The 18,888-nt window shown below is 35.0% G+C and overlaps 1 long non-coding RNA gene across 1 annotated transcript; it reads right to left on the bottom strand.

Moving 5' to 3' along the window:
• Positions 1-4,225: 4,225 nt before the first annotated feature.
• LOC144369585 (uncharacterized) lies at positions 4,226-17,465 on the bottom strand. Its single transcript, XR_013429370.1, has 2 exons — positions 17,305-17,465; positions 4,226-5,361 (listed from the first exon to the last, which is right to left on the bottom strand). It is a non-coding gene; the product is annotated as an uncharacterized LOC144369585 (long non-coding RNA).
• Between the last annotated feature and the right edge of the window lie 1,423 nt (positions 17,466-18,888).

Below are 18,888 nucleotides of genomic sequence, written 5' to 3'. Positions count from 1 at the left end.
TAGTTTCCTGTTTAAACCTTCTCTCATACTTTTTAATTTGACCGATCATTTTTAGGAGTCTGAGTCTACATGACTACATTCCTGCTCACCCCTATGTGTGCTTATGATGCAGTGAGCCAGAAGCTGCTCCTGCTATCCTTATGACAGACCATGCCATCCTCAATTACAACCCTGTGACTAGAAGAAACAAGATCTATAGAAACAAAACCTTTGCACATAATTTTAGTAAATACTCTGAATGAATTCAAGCAGATCCTAAACATAGCAGGTACACTTGAATAAGATAATAATAATAACACATTAAATTATTGCTCAGACATGGTTAGTACATTTAATAAATCTTAACATTTTTTTAACTGCAATATTGAGATGTTTATTTACAATGAGGAAACTCTAGGCCAGGCAAGGTAGGGAATCCCTGTAACCCTAGCCACTAGAAAGGTGGAGGCAGGAGGATCACAAGTTTGAGGCCAGCCTGGGAAACTTAATAAGCCCTTGTCTAAAAATAAAATATTCTTGCCTAGCATGTGTGAGGCCTCGATTCTGTCCCTAGTACCAAATAAAGTGAGGAAATAGATACAGGAAAGTTATATAACCTGAACAAACTATCTAGTAGTTTCACAGAACTGGAAAACCAAAAAGATTAGATGAATTATAATGACTAATTTGGACTCCAACATTTATATTCTGTGTCTTTAAATAAATAAATATCAATAGATAAATAGAACAATAGTTATAAATACAAAGTAGATACAAATAAATTACAGATAACTATAGATATAGATGTTAGTATATAATTTTCATGATACATACAATTCTTAATGTAAAAAATGTATAAAATGAAGATGAGAGAACATTAGAGGATACTTATGAAATGACATAAAAACATCTTCTAAATATCTACTTTTCATAAGGACAAATGAGTATAATAGCAAAAATTGTCAAAGTCAATTTTTTATGGGACTCTGAAAGTTTACTAATGCTTGCAAGTATCTGATGGGTATTTATTTTCATAAATGGTTAAATCTTTTATAAGAACAGCTTACTTTGTATCATGTTAATTTGCCCCAAGCTTACCAAGGTCTCCCCAGCTTTTCAGCAGAAAGTAAAGACTAAGTGATATTGTTTGCTCAAAGTATCACAATACATACATATGTTGGGGAAATTATTTATCCAGAATATTTAAGTAATATATGTTAAATCAGTAGATGATAAAAAATATCCAAGTAGAGATTTTAATGGGTATACAAAAGAAATAATAAAACTTCATATACTTTAGAAAAGTGACTAGAGAAACAGCAAGAAAAACAATATTTTTTTTAACATCACAACAAGAACAAAATTCTAAAATTCAATCCGAACCAAAAAGCACCCCATATGTCAAAATTTGAGAAACAAGAACAAAGCTACAGACATCACACTTTTTGATTTCAAAATATTATAAAAATATAGTCATTAAAACATGAATAAATTCTCCATGGCTAGAGTGTTGCTAGTAACTTTTTGAATATGACAACAAGAGTATTGGAAACAACAGAAAACATGAACTAAACTAGCAAAAATAAACAAACTAGAAAGTTCTGCATAGCAAAAGAATCAACAGAATAAAAGGGCAACCTATGAAGGAGGGATAGTTGTAAACCATCTGTTTTATAAGGATTCATATTCAAAACACATAAGAATGTTCTGCAAGTCAATAGCAAAACCAATAAACCACCATCACAGCAAGAAAACACAAATGACCTCATTAAAAAATTGGCAAAACATTTGTTTGCAAAGAAGACATGTAGTGTCCCAACAGGTATATGAAAAAAAAATGTCCATAAAGGGAAATGCAGATCAAAACCACAATATCATTTGTGACTGTTAGGATGAATATTATCCATAAGAAAGAAAAAAATAAATATTACTGAGGATGTGAAGAAATAAAAACACTTATATGATCTTGCTGAAAATGTAGAATGATGCAGCCATCATGGAAAACAGTATGAAAGTGCTTCAAAAAAATTAAAAATTGGGCTTGCAGCATCACTTGTAAGGAATGGTTTTGCTTATATTTTCTCATGCATCATTATATTCTTTACACATGAAAATATATTTGTTATTTTTCACTCCCATTGTTTTTCAAACTAGTATTCTTATCCTTAACAATATTTTTTAAACATATTTTCCTTTCTTTAAATTTAGATCACTTTTTCTGTAGACCCAGGTCCTATTAAGGAATTGGCAGATAATGAATATTTTGCAAATGTCAGACTGAATGAAAACAATGTAACTTAATCTTAGTTTGTGTTAACTCATTGTTGACCTGGGATAAGTAACATCATCCAGCTTACCCTCACTTTTCACATCTTCAAAATGTGGAAAGCAGTAAATACTTTTTTGTTGATTATCTTTTTAGATGAAATGAGATAAGGAGTGTGGACCTGTATTCTGAATTCCAAGTCTCTCATCCATTATATTTCTAAAGTATATCCAGATATCAATATTTTGTGGCTAAATTTTAATTCTAATTTTCTAATTTATTTTGTAATTATTTCATACATGTTTTTATTGTGTTTAGGATTACCAGATTTGATCTCAAGCACTTTATAAGTTTTGATGAGCTTTATCTGTCTAATTACCTTCTGTGTTGGGTTCTATTATCTCTATTTTATAGATGAGAAAATCAAGGCAAGGGTGACACAACATGATTCAAAGAACTGAGATTTAAATTTATCTATGGCTTTTAAATATTTTAATATGTTTTCCTATGAGAGAAAACATTCAACCTTCTAGTTTCTTCAAGTCTGACTTATTTCACTTGGCATGATATTTTCCATTCCATTCATTTGCCTGCAAATGCCATAATTTACTTCTTTTTTTAGTGGCTGAGTAGAACTCCTTTGTGTGTGCATATGCCATAATTTCCAAATCCATTCATCTTTTGATGTGCACCTGGGTTGATTCTTTAATTAAGCTATTGTAAATTGTGGTGCTATAAACAATGATGTGGCTGTATGACTGTAGAATGCTAATTTTATATCTTTTAATAAAATACTAAGGAATGAGATAGCTGGGTCATATGGTGGTTCCATTCATAATTTTTTCAGGAATTTCCACGCTGCTTTCCAGAGTGGTTGTACAAGTCTGCAGTACTATCATCAATGAATGCGTGTTCCTTTCTCCCAATAAACTCACTAACATTTATTGCTATTTATATTATTTATATTTATATTTATTGATATTTATATTCATTGCCATTCTGGCTGGAGAGGAGAAAAAGGAAGTCTAGCATAGGAAGAAGAACTGGAGAGGGAAGGGAGGACAGGAAGGAAAAAGGGGAGAAAAACAGGGGGGTTATGAACTGAAATCAATTTCTATGAATGTATGAGTTGTTGGAATGAACACAACTACTTTGTATGACTATAAAGCTCTAATAAAAAAAAATACTCCTCTATGCTGCCTCATGGCAATTTTATAAGTAGTTAGCAAATTATTTTCTAGAGTATTATTTTAAAAGGGGGGAAATTATATGTGTGGTGTGTTTACACATATATATTATATATGTGTGTGTGTGTATATATATATATATAATTTGGGGGGAGGTACTAGGGATTGAAATCAAGGACACTCAACCAATGAGCCACATCCCCAGCCCTATTTTGCATTTTATTTAGAGACCGGATCTCACTGGGTTGCTTAGCACCTTGCTGTTTCTGAGACTGGCTTTGAACCCACCATCCTCCTGTCTCAGCCTCCTGAGCTGCTGGGATTATAGGTGTGCACCACCACACTCAGCAGTTTATATATTTTTAATATAAGCTAAAATTTTTGTCTGAAAGATATTACCCAAACCTACTGTAGAACACTGAAATCCCTAAGCTGTTTATTAAACTGTAATGTATATTTTATTCTTTTGGAATCGATTGAAATGAAGACAGTGCTTAGTAAGCATGGAGTAGCCTAAATATCTGCGCAGTTTTGACAACTTCTTAGGTGCTGTTAATGCCGTTGGTGGATGAGCCAAACTTTGAGAAGCAGGGCTGGAAACCCTGGTGGGTGAAGGCAAGAAGTACAGTGATGGGGATGGGATGGTGCTTGCTGTAGGATGATTCTGGTCATGAGCATGCAGGATGACTTGCAGGAGAAGAGGAGGCTGGGAGAATCTGAGTACCTCTAGATCTTTTTCTTCCTCTGTTGTGGCTATTATTTCATAGTACTTGGCAATAATATCACTCTAAGCTTTCCAAAAATTATTATTTATTTTTAAATTTTTAAAACTTTTAATGCATTATGGTTATTTACAAAATGGTAAAGTTCATTCTGATGTAGTCATAAACAAGATATCTGCTTTCTCCATTTCAGTCCCCAGTATTACTCCTTCTCTGTTTTTCAAATTTTATTACATGTAATACAAGAAAATCAAATTTTTATCTGTATTCAAATTAATTTTCACAATTAATTTGTAGATTTCTTGAAGTAAGAATTTTAATTATCTATTTTAGTTTCACATGGAACAAAGCAAATTCTAATACTTGTGGTTAAGAAAACAATTATCTTTAGAAAGGATGAAAGTCCAGTGTTTTAATCAGCTTTTTCGCTGCTGTGACCATCAAAGACCTGACAAGAACAACTAGTGGAGGAAAAGTTTATTTGAGAGCTCATGGTTCCAGAGGTCTCAGTTCATAGATTGATGACTCCATTTTGAGAGGCCTGGGGTAAAGCAGAACATCATGGCAGAAGTGTGTGGTAGAGTAAAGCCGCTGGGAACATGGCACAAGGAAGTAGACAGAGAGAGACTTCACTTTCCAGGAACAAAATATATATCTCAAAGCATGCTCCTAGGGACCCACCTCCTCCAGCCATACTCTACCTGAAGTTCAGTCACCATTTAATTATCTTGTCAGAGGATTATTTCACTGATTGGGGTAAGGCTCTCATAACCCAATCGTTCAAACTGTATACTGTCTTGCAATATCTCACACATGAGCTTTTGGGAGATACTAAACCTCAAGACCCAGGTTTGGAATGCTTTGATTGCCACTAAGATAGTAACTGGGGAAACAGAAGAAATGATATATACAATAGACTACAGGAAGAAAGAAGTGAAAATTCAATTTGGATAATTGTGTGTGGGATAATGAAAAGATCTGGGCAAGATCATTTTAGGCAGTTTCAGGACCCACTTTATGCTTCAAACCATGGACTTCTGAGAATAGTCAGGTGGTTGAGGAGGATCCCCTGCCGAGTTAAGCTGATCCCAGAGGAGGGACATGTCTGGAAAGAGAGTCACTGAGTAAGATGCCTCCCTTGTGACATCCCAGTGTGCTTCAGGAACTGCAGTGCTTAGAAAACTTTTAATGCTTCCAAGTGGTTGACCTATAATAAGAGAACGGGGAGCATTTTTGATTATTATTATGCAAATTCCATGCCCTCATACGTTACAAAGTTCAAATAACATTTCTCTTATGATTAGTACAGAGGAGGCATAGGGCAGGGTGAGGCAAGTGAGGGAGAAAGAAACACAGTCCCAAACTTCATCATACTCATTGTCTAGAAGGGATGATAGATATATAATCCCGATTCAACAAGATAACTGCAATAACAGAGGTGCTTCTGGGGACAAGGGAGCACATGGTGGGAGAGTCCTTCTGCCCGAATTAATTGGGAAAAAGAACGGTTTTTGGTCATGTGACCTAGATAGCAACCAGAACTTGACTTCTCCAAATCTTCCCCAATAACCTGAAAAGAAAGAGACTGATTTAGAGCTACTGTTGAGAAAGATGAAGTTAATAACAGCGACAACCTCTATTAGAATGAAGCCTGCTTAGGAAGCAATGCCAAGAGTTCTTGGGGTAATGGTGTCTAGAATATCATGTTAATGACTTTATAAGGATGAAAGAATTTTACCAAACATGTCAATTTCACTTCTTAAAACAATGTTTTAAGAAATACATGCATTCATTCTTTTATCAATAAAGAAAACATGTATTCAATTATTTCTATGGGTATATCAACCTGTCATTAAGGTTCCATGCATGTTTAAAACTCACCTCAAGTTAAGTCTATCATTATGAGACTAAATTCAGTTATTTGAAGATGATAAAATATTTATTAAAAAATCATAAACTACTTAACACTCCAACCTTTCCAGTTAAATGCTAAAAGTACTTTGTCCAAATTACCTTTAAAAAACCAAAACCAAAACAAAAACAAAACACTGGGCTTTAGCCAATTTTTTATTTTGTGTAAAAGTAAAACTGAGACCAAGAAAGGGAGAGTGACTTGGTAAAGGTCACACTGCTAATTGGCAGTTGTGACATTTAGAATCTATTTTGCTTCAGTGAGTTTCTATTTGAGAAAATGAGTTTTTGCAGAAGTCAAACAAATAACCTGAAAGTGTAGAGATTTCACTGATGGGAGAAAAAAATCTTCAGAAAAGAGAGCAAGAGATGCTAGAAGAGAGGACATATCACTAGAGATTAAGTATAGACAATCCTTTGTTCATCAGTGAGTAAGCAGGGCACAGTATCAGAAGGAGAGAGGAAGAAGGTGATTAACTTTGAATACCCGTTCAGTCTCTCACTAGCTACATGACCTTCTCCTGTGTACAGTCCTGCAGCACATACCATAATATTTTGGCCACTAATTGGCAGTACATATGACTGTGTTCCACAAGATTACTATGAGGCTGAATGATCTCTACTATTGAGTAAAGTTATAACCATCGCCATGTTCTTGTGCCATACTCTACTGTCCTCATGTGTTTGTGGTCATGCTGCAGTAAACAAACCCATTGCACTGTCAATCCTATAAAAGTATAATATACACAATTATGTACAATACCTAATATTGATAAAATAATAGACAACTATCTTACTGGTTTATATATTTACCATACTATAATTTATTATTTTAGAGTGCATTTCTTCTACTTAAAAAAAAATGTTGATTGCAAAACAGTGTGACATGTTACCCTATCAGGTACCTCCCACCTCTCATGTTTACTACAGAGGTCACACTGAGCTGCTGACCTGTGTCCTCAGGCTTGTACAGGGCATTCCAGGCTCTGTGCACAGTGATGCGATTGCCTAATGATGCCATTTTCAGAATGTGTTCCCATCATCAAGCAACATTTGGCAGTGTTTAAACTTTGTGTCTCAGATATTCCACCTGAAAATGCAGGAAAATAATAAACTACGCCCCAAATCACCATGTACATTAAATGCATTTATACATTTTAGAGGAGGGAATCAACTAGTGAAGTCACTGAGTTTTGTTAATTCTTATTAATGGTGACACAGATTCCGGGACAACTGTGTCTCTTCAGCTTCCTGCTCTGGTTAAGAATTAGGGGTGGTTGACAAGGAAAGCTGGAATGATGGCCTCAGAGACTTACTGTTCAACACATAAATCTGGAGCCCTGAGGAGAGGAATGAAGGAGTCAGATGCATTTTCTCCTAGGTCTCTAGAAAATCAATCACGTGGGCATTAGCAGGCACAGTCCAATAATCAGAAGATAGAGGTAGGAGACATTTACAAAGCATTTGTAGCACCAAAGGAATGAGAGTGAAGAACACAGCATCCTTGCTTTCTACGGAACAGCAGTGAAACTCTAAAATATTAGAAATGTTAGTGATCATTACATTTGAGTTTATTTAGTCCAGCTGACCCATTTGCAGACACAGAGCATAATATTCAGGAAGATAATTTTATCAAGATCATATATTACCTTCTAGAAGAATTGGAAGAGTATGCATAATTTCTGCTTCCCAGTCAGGAAAGCAGAGCGAGCCCTACTAACTAATCTGGAGAGGACACACATTAATTTCCTTTGCATGTTAATTTCCTATTCCTTTTTTATCAACATCCTGACCATAAATTCTAAATCTCAGTTTTGCAGAATGGACCAAACCAGAAGGTGTCAGAGTCTAGTGACTAGACAGGGTAGGGAGGCAACTTTACATCTATTTTCTTAAGGGCAGCATCTGGGCCTGAGAAGTAAAAAATCCTTCAACAGACTAACAATAGCAAATTGTGAAAATTTAATAAAGTTTTATATGAAACAGGGCCCTCATAAAAAAATGAAGACCCAAAGAAGTTCCAAAACCTAAATACCATTTGAATCATGTTGAACAAAGGGAAGAAATTGTGAAAAAGTAAATAAATTAAGTTGGATTACTTAAAGGAAAATAAGAATTGTTTTAACAATGTTTGTTTGTATAGAACTATTCACACTGTGATTCCCCAATGAAGGTCTACTGTCTCTTAGTAGAGGTATATATCTATTAAGTGGGAGTTGTTGTCTACTCTTTTCAGGAAGAAAGAAGGAGATAAGAATGTCCTTCTTCCACTTTTCAAATTTCTTTAGCTTAAAATACTCCTTAGGCCAAAGTGATATATTTCAAGTCGGCATATTCTGCCACCCTTCAGTAGTATATCCAGACAGGACAATAATAAAGGATCTCAGGAGTTGAGCCTTCAATGCAGAAGTACATCAAGTGAACAGGTACTCAGCACAGCCTCTGGGGCTCAACAAGAGGCCCCCAAATAAAGTCAACACTCCATAGTGACATTGCAGTGGTTTAACAAGATCCACAGTCCCAGAGGAACTTTTTTATTAAATTTTGAATAAACATCCAGAGAATTGCTCCTTTATAAGTTGGTAGAATAGCATGAAGTCGTGGGAAAATAATTAAAACAAGAACTCAGATATAGAGACAGGCTATAGGATCACAGCTGGGCTAGCTGACAGAAGGCCTCATAGAGCGCCACAGGTCCTTTCCATTTCTGTTGACTTTAAGGGTAAGTTCCTAGGTTGGAGCCTTTATGAACTTGCAGTGGGGCTAAGAGTCCTTAGCAATGTGGATTTAAGAGTGTCAGGAGAGTAATTAAAGTTGTTGGGCTCTTGTGGTTGGATGTCCTATGCACTTACTGTCTTGAAGGCAGGAAATCAGTGGTTCCCACACTGAATTGCATAACTTTAGACTTTTCTAGAGATATTCCTGATTCCTAGGAAAAACAGTTAAACAGTGGGGACCCCCTTCCTCATTCTTTTTTCACCCATTTAATAAATAGAACTTGAGACAAATTTTATTTTAGGAAAAATAGTGTATAAAAACTATAACAATAGAGTTGAAAACTATTATTGAATATCTTGATCTCCCCTTTTGCTATCAATTCTTTCCTATATTTGGTCCCATTTTCTCAACATTTTGTTCAAAACATAGTGAATTTTGTAAACTTACTTGAGAACACATTTTCAAATGTGATAATAGCTTTATTAATCAATATATCTGCTACCTGCCTATCTTCTCAGCAAACACTAAGAGGATACAACACACATAAGAGTTACAGGCTTGCATAGAGACAGACATTCAAATAACCAATAGAGCATTGTAGGATAAAGTACAAATGTGGACTGAGGGCGGAGAACATGGAGGGCCACTCTGCCAGCGATATGTTCATGTTAGAAGCAGACAGAGGCCTCTTGGAGTACAGTAGTCTCGCCTAACCATGGGGGATGCTTTCCAAGAACCTCAGTGACTACCTAAAAAATGAACGTAGTTTGAAACACTATATATGCTGTTTTTTTCTTGTACACACATACCTGTGATGAAGTTCAATTTATAAATTAGGCAAGAAAGAGATAAGCAATGATTAGCAACTCATAATAAAATAAACTATTTATAACAATAGATATAATAAAATTTATGGAAACATGATTCCCCTTAATGGCTCTCAGATGAACAACAGATACATTATCACGCTAGGAAAAGGGGTGAATCATTTCCCCAGTGAAACAAAGCAGGGGAGTTCAAAATTTCACCACATTACTCAGAATGGCAATTGAAAATGTATGGATTATTTATTCCTGGAATTTTCCATTAATATTTTCAGACTTTGAAACTTTCTGACACTGCAGAAAGTGAGACCATGAACAAGGTGGCACTTTGTGTACATAAAATTGAAAAAAAAAAAAAAGGAGGATGTATCCATTAATCACACAAGAAGTAATGTTGTCTAAGTAACATTCCAATGTGTCAAGGGCACATTGGAATTAAAAAATAAAGCAACATATACCTTTTGTATTGGTTGCTGCATTAACATTGTAATAGGCTTCTCCTAGCTGAGAACTGAGTTTCTTGTCCTCCTGGTAGGCTGGCTGTCTTTTGTATAGCTCTCCCTACTAGCCATGTCCCTTTGTCTATGTTACAGTGAGCCCTGGATGGTACAGCCTCTTCACTTTCTTGTACCAATGGAGTTTGTCCTGATTTTTCTTAATCATATGAACTATTTCCTAACACAATACTTGCCGCAGTCCGGCTGCAGCAAAATAACTGGGGGGGGGGGGTGACAAACAACTTGTGTACATTGATACAGTAGGAATGGAAGCCGTTTATTGTAGGACCAGAGGGGTATATATACATTCCACACAGCTTATCTCAATTTACATAAACGAGATACAGCAGTCAACCAATAAGGAATCTCCACACTTAATGGCTCGATGGCGTTACTTCACAAACCACTCCCTCTGCAAAATGCCAGGCGCCATCTTGACTTGTTTACAGACCCTAACAAATACTAAAAAAAAAAAAAAAAAAATAGTGAACTATAAGCCTGCTTGAATATAAATTTTCAGGGAAAAAGGCAGAATATGTCCCTTTATAAACAGATCACATTCTTGTGATCATGTGTGACATGGTATCTTGGCATTGGTGTGGCCACATATCTAATTCCAGGGATTATGGCTCAGAGGGCACTGTTTTCATAGCCATTTCCTTGGTTCTTGCCTCAGAGGGAGCTCATCTGGCAAACAAGTGAGTACCCTTTGTCATTTACAGTTGGACATGCGATATGTAATTTTTTCAAAGGTAGCAGAAATGTGCATTAAAAGCTGGAAGCAGGAAGAGATAAATCCATTTACAGACATAAACACTGATAAAACTATGAAGCAGAAACTTCCAGGAGGAAGAACAGAGTAGACCATGTTAGGAAAAAGAAAACATGAAGCTCGTTTGTGCCCTAAGAAGCAATGCTGTCACAAACCAGGAAAGTCACCAGAATGTGCATTCATGTCTTTCAAACTTCCCCTTCCCTCAGGATCCCACCAAACATTTGAAAGAGGAATCTAGGGTGGGGGCTTTATTTTTCATCTGCACAGTAAGTTGGGTTACTGATGAGCCCCCGAAGCAAAGAACCTCCCAGGAGAAGAGCAGGAAATGACAGAGTGCAAGATGAGAGAAGCTCACACCTGTGATGATCATTCAGAGACTTAGGGATGGGCTCTTTTCTGGGTGTTGCCTTGTTTTTTTTTGTGTTTTGGTTTGTTTTTCTTTATTATCTCCCCTGTAGTCTGAATCATATATATATATATATATATATTTTTTTTTTTTTTTTTGCATTCATAATGATTTCCTATTCTGTGACTGCTAAGCTTGGATAGTTAAAGCAAGTGTATAGTTCTAATGGGACCCATTTCCTGGGCTCAGGCTTCTATTAAATAGGCTCTGTTGCATTATATTATTCTCCAGGTCCTTGTCCCCTAAATGTCATTACACAGGAAGGTGGCTAGGCTAGATGTACAAGAAATTAAAAATTTGAACAAAAGCTTAACAACTATCAGAAAACATACACTAAAATAGCTCCATTTTCTGCCTTTCTTCTTTATAAACAAATAAGTTTATAGAAAGTATTACCTAGGGTAACAGAAATGCTGTCAGTATCCTTAGCCTACCTGTTGCTGAAAAAGAGGCAAAAGCATTCATCGATAAAGTTATCACAACTGTTTTTCATACATTTGCAGCTGTTCTGTGCTGCTTTTTTTCAGAGACTGAAATCACTAAAAAATTCAACACTGCCCATGCTACCATAAGAGAGAATATTTTTATTTCATCTTCAAAAACTTGAAGCAGATTATACAAAAAGAAACAAACCAAACCTTGAAAACCTGAAACCAGGCTTACTATGATACTGTCAAATATAAAGAAGTCACAAATCTAAATTAGAAATAAAAAATAACCCTAGACTTCTAACTATCAGTATCGCACAATGGGGGGCAATACTCTCCACATTCTGGGGGGAAGATTATTTTCAATCTTAAATTCTACATCCAGATAAACAACCAAACATAAAGGGCAAGAAAGACATTAGTAAATATGCAAACATTAAAACAAAAACAAGTATGAAACACAGAATTTAAGCTTTTTCTGTCAGGACATTAGGAAGCTAGGATGTGATCCTAGCAATTCAAGGAAAGAAAAAAAGAACAGAGAGCTTACAAGAACTACAGAAGAGAAAACCAAAAGCAGAAGTGAAATGAGTGGAATTTGTAGGCCCACAGCTCTGTGGCAAACTGACGAAGCAATCTGTCCAAATACTGCTGGAAAACTCAACATCCATGGCCAAATAAAAGCAATAAAGCAGAGATGATTGACTGCCTCATGTGTTTGCATATAGATGGTTGATTTAGACTTCTGTCAGAGGCTGAGCATGCGGTTGTGATAAATACGTAGAAATGTCAATTACTAATTACACATGAAGAAATTTTCAAGTTAAAAAAAAAGAAAGCCTAGTTTCTCATATGATTCAGTGGAAAACAATAGTTCACCCAAAAGACCAATGATTTTAACCAAAATGTGAATCTCAACCAAGGACAGCAGGAGAGGAACAAATTTACGTGGGGTGTGTGTGTGTGTGTGTGTGTGTGTGTGTGTGTGTGTGTGTGTTTTGTGGGGAGAACTGAATTTGGATTTAGAGTAGACTTTGGGAACAAATGGCTTCTCTACATTGTAAGTCTTTTTTATTTGTACCAGGGATTTTGTATTAAGGTTTAGGCCATGGGTTCACTTAACCTGTGAGCCATATCTCCAGCCCTTTTTTATGTTTTATTTTGAGATAGGATCTCACAAAGTTGCTTAGGACCTTGCTAAATTGCTGAGGCTGATTTTGAACTTAGAACCCTCTTGCCTCAACCTCCCAAGCCACTGGGATTACAGGCATGCACCATCATGTCTGGCTACATTCTAAGCCTTATTCTAAGATTCAGTGTTGTAATTTTACGTGTTTCATCGCTGTTGGTTGGATGTATGTCTATTTATTTGTTGTTAGAAGCTGTTGACTCAGAAGTGGTATTCCTAGATTGAAGATTTGAAGGAGTCATGTGATGACTCTCAGGATGTATAATGGTGCCAAAGGAACCACAGAAAACTTGTGGGAATGGGAGAAGAGGAAGAAGAATGGGGATTGCTAATTTTCTGTTTATCTCTTTAATCAGCCATGGTGTTATGCATGTAACAAATTGCTCATCACAGATTCTGAGCTGTGTGCAGTCTGATCGAGTCCTTTTTTCTTCTCTCTCTCTCTTACTTTTAATTATCTCTTATGTCAGAAATGACTTGGAAATCTGCTCATTTCTCTTTATTAAAAACCTTAAGAATGATTCTGCTGTGCTGTAATAACTTGTTTGTTTATTTCTATATTATTTCTTTACTCTATTTTTGAGTCTGTTGTTTATCTTCTAAAGTCAAATTCCAGAAGTTTTGACACAGTTTTGTGATTTGGGATTTTTGAATGTACTCATGCTCTAGAGCAAACAGGTTTCCTCCTGGGAAATAAATGTTGCCAACAGAATTAGGATTAACTTGTGTCTGAGACTATTTCAGCCCTGCAGTTGGATCTTTCAAATTGTCTTTTTATTTTTCTGAGGAATGATAATATTAGGAAACTTGGCCAGATGTTGTTTTTGAGTGTAAAAACCTAGACAGGTCAAGTTATGACTTACTAATTGACTTCAATAGACCGATTTCAAGATGTGATTTTGGACATACAACTTCACAGATTCACTAACTTATATTTGTTGAATATGTCACTATATAAAAAAATCTGACTTATTAGGAAGTGTTTGAAACTCACTATTGTTAATTCAGTTTGACCTGCATGAATTTATGAGGATTAAATATATTGAGGTATTAATGTTGGCTGCAAAATCTATTGTAAGAAAATATGATGAACAGCCCCATTTTAAATGAGATTCTGTAGAGAACATGTAGCCTGCTTAAGAGAACGAAAATATCCAAAGTCTCTAACATGTTAGCTGTCACTATGCAGATACATTCTGCTACTGATGTGGCCAACGGATAAATTAAAAGGGTCGCTGTTTGGAAACAGCTCTTAAGCAATATATAGACTGATTGCCCTGTGGTTTTTAAAGTGAAGTTGTCTTTTATCTATAAAGTCTTTTCCCTTTAGCTGGAAATGATCTTCTCTTCTTTTATCTATCAATTTATTCCCGTATTTATCCAATGCAAATTTATTCAGTGTTGAGGTTTCAAAGATGAATAAGACAAACTCTGTCCTCAAACTTTGTATAGTTCAGTAGAAAATGGATGCATAAAGGATTGGGTGAGTGTATTCTCTTATAAGCACAATAGTTTAATTAAAATATGGATTATATAAAGACAGAAAGTGCAAATTTCTTCCCTAAAAGGATAAATGATATAGTTTGTACTAAATGAACAGAACAATACACACAGAGGTCAATGGAATATATTTTTATGGTGAAATCAGTGATTGTAGCCCTGCATAATGAGAAAAACTTTTTGACTAAAAGTTTCTATAATAAATTCCATGATCTGAGCATGCAGACAAAACAAGATAGCAATGGAGAGCCATTGAAGGTCTCATGTAGATGAATAATCTGAAAAGAATTTCAATTAGACAACTGTAAGAGTGGCTACAAGCCTAAAGACAGGGGACTAAATTAAGAGACTAAGTAAACTTGGCAAGAGAAAACAAGGACCAAACCAAGGATAGCAGAAATTTGATAAGCAATTATGTAAGGTCATATAATACAGAAAAGACTTATTTACTTGGCAAGTGGGCATGTGTATATGTTTATCTGTATTTTTGTGGTTGTACATGCCGTGTACACTAGGAGAGAAAGGGAATAAAATGGTAAGGCAAAATTGTATTATTATTGTAAATTTTAGACTATCTCTTATATCTCTGTCTTCTTAAATAAATTATAAAACTCTTTTTTTTCTTTTTGATTGCTGATGATTGAGTTCATGGGCACTTTACCACTGAGCTATTTTCCCAGTCCTTTTTCATTTTTTGAGACAGAATTTTACTAGATGAAGGTTGGCAGTCAATGATTATCAGATATTTTAAAAAATTGTGGTAGACTGTATATATTAAAAATTGCATTTAACCATATTTACAACAATTTTCAATTTTTTTGTCACCCTAAATAAACCTTTGTAACCACTAAACAATAACTCCCCATGGAGACCATATGTCTCTCAAACCTATGTAATTAGTAACCATATTTTGTCAATTATAATTTCAATGTAACCTTAAGTGTGATTTTTAAAAATTCATGCTTCCCCTCACCTTTCCAGATGTCCTCCTTATCTTTCATTTGAACTTCTTGTCTTTGCACCATGGTAATGGGTTTATGATCATTCCAGTCATTTTGCTGCATGGCTGCCATAATGTTCATAATAAATCAAAGGCATGTCACATTAATCTTTTGCTTAAAAGGCAAATAAATAAAAATATCTCTTTGTCTTTTAATTTTCCATAGTGATGGAATCAAACTTTTATTCTTGATTCCTATCTACCCTTCTATTCTCACTTCTCACTCCTAGTAATGTATTTCTCTAAATTACACTGGATAAATCAGACCAAATTTTAGCTCAATAGCAATGATATTTGTTCTAAATGATATTCCTTATTCCCATTTTTCAGGATTTAGAAAAAAGGATGGCTTCGATGTCAATGAATTCTTTCTTAGTAACTGGAAGATAAGCTAGTAGCTCAGATATCACATTCAACTGATATTGGTCTGGCAATTCAGATGTATAGATACCATATCATTTTTAACCCATCTACCCATTCTTGCATTTATCCAATGGTATATAAAAAGGATGGCATAATCTGTGCCAAGTAAAGAATACTTTGGAGAGCATAAATGTCTATTCTATACCCAGAAGAGTTCTTTCCAATTACAGAAGAGAATACATATTTAAGCAAATTTAGCAATGTAAAATGTATATATTATTTTTAAATAGTTTAGTGGAGAGGATGATTATCTATCTATCTTTGGTGTGTCCAAAGATGGATTTATTTCAAAGGAAGTATTTTATGTAAAATTTAAAGAACAGATTAGTATAGGACAAATATACAGGAGAGAGCATAGAAAGACCATTACAGGAAGAGGTTGATACTTTCTACAGTACTGTCTTTCTATTGAACTAACTGTAATGTTTCATTCAATCATTCAACTAATATAATTGTTATGTGTAAGAAATGTGATATTAAAGATTCAGACATACTTATAGATGTATAGTTTATAATCTAAGTTTTATCCCTCAGAATCTAAATAAGAGATATAATTCAGGAATGCCAAAAATATAGGGATCAGCTCTCTAGCCCACCGATGCTTGGCACAATTCAACAGTAAGATAGCAAACACACTATAAGCAATTCAGTATGTGATTGTCTCCCACATTACCTGACTTAAAATGATTAGAGAAAACCCTAAAATCCCTCCAAATGCACTGAACTGCTGAAACAAGAAAACAGTATCCTACTCCTGAAAGATGTGTTTTCCCCCAGAAGCATTAAGATGGATGGGTTTTCTGATATTCATCCCAGCACCTGCTCGTTCTATTCACCAAGCTGCTTAATCATGCATTCCTGCCAAAAGGGTGACAGGCCATATTTCCTAATATGTTTTAATAGCCAAAATTACAAAATAGTAGATGTGATTTATTTGACATAGCAACCCAATTTGGGACACCCCCAAATATTCACTTAGGTTATTTTAGGCAAAAATCATCCCTTAGAAAAGGGAAATATTTGTGTAAATGCAGTCAAATTTTTATTGCATGCATTTAAAACCCAGAGGGAAGAAATGGCAGATAATAAAACAACAGGATTTTTTTTAAAGCATATGCAAGTATTTACTATGTTTAGCAACATATCTTCAGTTTTTGTTGTTGTTTTTCCACATTGGATATGTAAGCCAGTTTGCAATCTCTGGATGAGTACCTCCTTATCCTAAACCAGCCTTTAACACATTTGAGGAAGGTTGGGGTGGCCTGCAAGGAGGAACACTCTTTGGTTGTATACATTTAGCTGTCTGTTTGACCTGACATTTCTCTCATCAGACATGAGAGTACCTGTGTAAGAGTAGATGTGGCCTAGCAGAGAGAACTCTGAGGATCATAGGTGGAATTTTCATGATTCTAGGCAAGTACTTCCCTTAAGAACAATATTCTAGTAAAAACAGTGAAAAATAAAAACGCAAATACTCACAAATAAGAGACATTCAGTTAGCCTCATGAGCTCAGATGAGTGTCATTCTCATTGCTCTAACATAGTTGAAACAGACTTTTTTCTAAATACAATAATTAAAATATCCCCCACTGCCTTGTCAGATTAGTGGTAATTCAGTGGGAAATCCTTATTGGTCCTGAGCATCTGAAATAAATAAAATGAAATAAAAGGAAAACAAATCAGACTTTTTCTTTTGAGTCATCTTTCTTCCTATATTGCAATACTATGATCACTATAACTTCCAGGTGACTTTCCAATAAATTAATCATTGTTTGTCTAACTGCTTGGCCTCATTAAATTCTTAAAAGCTCTGTTCTATCATGATCTTGATAATGCCACACAGACTGAGCTAGAGGTTAGAAGCCATTTTGAGTGTTCTTTTATTAGGGGCAGTTAAGAATAAATGTCACACAAAATCAGACTCGAGAAATCATTGTAAGTTTCAAGTATAGTTGCAAACTCAAAATTTACTTACCTACAGACACACAATAAATATAAGAGTGGCTATTGTACTTTTGAGTTACTTTTGTTTTGTCAGATGAGAAAAAGCCAACAAATTAGAGCAAAACCTATAACTCTTATCAGTTTCTCAAATCTGGCAATATAACACATCATAGTTCATTATTTTATAAAGGGTAGTGATTCCCAGGAGGCTAATCTTTCTGCATCTTTCTAAAGGATGAAGGCAATAGATAATTAGCATCATATTTTCCTGTGAGGCGATGAAGGGAAAGCTGCCATTTCAGTTATTTCTTTCCAGGGATGCAATTTGGCTTGTTATTTTAAACAGAGAAGTCAAATAATTCTCAGTGGTTTCAAAGCGTGAATGAAAACAGTGGGTTTCTGAGTAAGCTCTGCAATAAAGTGGTTAAGAACATTATTAAGAGTTCTGGCCTCTTATCTACCCAATTAGATTAATTTATTTTTGTCTCATTTATAATTCTCTATTTTAAAAAATCTTGGCACAGAAATTAGTTGCTTATCCATAGCATGTTAGATGAAATTTATGGGAAAAAAATCAATGATTTTTGCAACTTGAATCTGGTGTCTGCATCCTCTCTTCCAGCCAAATTCCAAGTGCTCTTTCTCTTTGATGTTTTTTCTATTTTATGTAATACCAGGTGTGGAAGAGAGATTGGATTGGAGAGCAGTGGATTAATAGTTATTCCCCTCTACTTCCCTAAAATGCATTATAACTCATACTTATAAATGAGGTCAACATTGATCCTAACCTTCAATAGGAAGTGAGTGTCAAGTTCACAGACAGATAAGCTCCTTCTTATTCAGCAGTACGCTACAAAGACTATTCATGAAGTGAATGGTGTCAGAAAGAAGCTACATAAAACCCTAATTGATTAGACTATGACGTTAGGTACATCATTTCATCTTTCTGAGACTCATTTTCTTCATTAATAAAATCCATATATTGTTCTAGCTTTCTTCTGTCTTCAGTTCACCATATTTATACAAGCAAGATTTTAGATGGACTTAAGACTCCTTTGTTATGCTTTCATTATCATATTCTAACTCAGAAAAAAAAAAGCATCTGATGAGTTCTATTAT

The sequence above is a fragment of the Ictidomys tridecemlineatus genome, chromosome 12 (assembly GCF_052094955.1).
Source record: "Ictidomys tridecemlineatus isolate mIctTri1 chromosome 12, mIctTri1.hap1, whole genome shotgun sequence".
NCBI lineage: Eukaryota > Metazoa > Chordata > Mammalia > Rodentia > Sciuridae > Ictidomys > Ictidomys tridecemlineatus.
Note: the sequence above shows the minus strand (reverse complement) of the source record. Positions and strands in the feature narration are given on the sequence as shown.